We start from the raw sequence: 1,864 nt of genomic DNA, 5'->3' as shown, positions 1-1,864 counted from the left end.
GTCTTGGACCGGGGGGCTGGGGCTCTGCAACTTACCTCGCTGCTTCTTGCGCTGGCTGAGGGCTGCTGGTAGCAGGGGGCGGGGCTTGTTGCATGTGCCCACCCCCTGGGTTCCTTACTGCCGGAGCTCCGCTCCTGTGTGCTCCTGCAGGAAATGACCCCTGTATGTATGTGTGTGTGTATATATATATATATTGTGTGTGTGTATATATATATTATAAAAAGCAAAAGGCTGATGACCATCTTCCTGTGTGTGTGTATAGTATGTATGTATTAAAAATATAGGAAGAGGAACAAGTGAATGAACCCAAGGGGGTACAGCTGGTTCTCCATTCCTACCTGTGTGTGTCATAGAATCTCAGAGAGTTGGAAGGGGCCGCAGAGGCCATCGTCCCACCCCCTGCTCAATGCAGGATCAGCCTAGAGCATCCCTGACAGAAGACTGCCAGGGAGGGGGAGCTCTCCACCTCCCTAGGCAGCTCCTGAGGGAAGGGTGAGTAGTCTAGTGTCACTTGGAATAGTGAGCTAGGGATAGTATATATTTAGGCATTTGATTTCTTTTCACCCACTTCCTGTTATTATTCTGCACCTTGTTGTTTGACCTCCTATACAATAAACCTTTTCCTTGTTTCACTCTGCCTGGTCCTCACGCCTGTTATTCGGCCAAAAGGGAGGTCTGAAGGTCTTGGGAGGGGGCTCTGGGCCTTGTACCTGAATAAAACGTGGTCTTAAAGGTACCACTGGACTGTCTTGGACTGGGGGTGGGGGTGGGCGCTGCAGCTTACCTGGCTGCTTCTTGCTCTGACTGAGGGCTTCTGGGAGCGGGGGGGTGGGGCTTGTTGCATCTGCCCGCCCCCTGGGCTCTTTACTGCTGGAGCTCCGCTCCTGTGCGGTCCTGCAGGAAATGACCCCTGTGTGTTCATATATGGCATGATGTTTCAGCAGTGCCCTTCCACTCTACATGAGGCAAACAGGTCCGTTCCTACCCTAAATTGACATAAATCTGACCCAGAACTTCAAACCATGCAGAAATCAGTAGGAGAACATTTTAATCTTCCAGGGCGTCCCATTGCTGACCTAAGAGGGGCAGTCCTCAAACAGAGAAGCTTCCAAGGGGGGATTACAGTGGTGAGACTGTTAAACTTGAGTTCGTTTACAAATTCACAACAATGAACCCCCGGGGCTGAATACTGATACAGGGCTGATCTTTGTCCACTGGCGGTCTTGTTAGTGTTCAAGTGGTGGGACTATCCCCTGGCCCTTATTTCTCTGGCCAGTGGCAGGGCCAGAGTGTGTCCTCCTTCCCTCTCTTTGGCTGAATATCAGGAGAAACTTCCTAACTGTTAAGGGTGGTTGAGCAGTGGAACAGACTGCCTCGGGAGGTGGTGGAGGCTCCTTCGCTGGACGTTTTCAAGTGGAGGCTGGACGACCATCTTTCGGGTATGTTGTAGGGCTATCTTTCGGCTGTGCTCCTGCAGAGTGCAGGGGGTTGGACTAGATGACCTGCAAGGGTCCCTATCCCGTCCAACTCTTAACATTCTATGATTCTGTGATTCTGCAGTCAATAAGAACATAACGGAAGCCATGTTGGATCAGGCCAGTGGCCCATCCAGTCCAACATTCTGCCTCACACAGTGGTCAAAACCCAGGGGCCATTATGTATTTATTTTATTAGAGTTCTAGCCCAACCTCCCCTGCATGGCAAGGCTCAGGACGGGTTACAACAATACACAACCACAATATAACGGTACAATACAAATATAATATACCATAAAACAATCAGCAATACATTATTAAAATCCAATTATAAAATCGTTTATGATATATATTTGTTTTTCATTGACAAATTCATAATGAACCCCCCC

This window comes from Gekko japonicus, unplaced genomic scaffold (assembly GCF_001447785.1).
Source record: "Gekko japonicus isolate JY-2015 unplaced genomic scaffold, Gekko_japonicus_V1.1 scaffold1732, whole genome shotgun sequence".
Classification (NCBI taxonomy): domain Eukaryota; kingdom Metazoa; phylum Chordata; class Lepidosauria; order Squamata; family Gekkonidae; genus Gekko; species Gekko japonicus.
The sequence above is the reverse complement of the archived record's forward strand: the minus strand, read 5'-3'. Positions refer to the sequence as shown.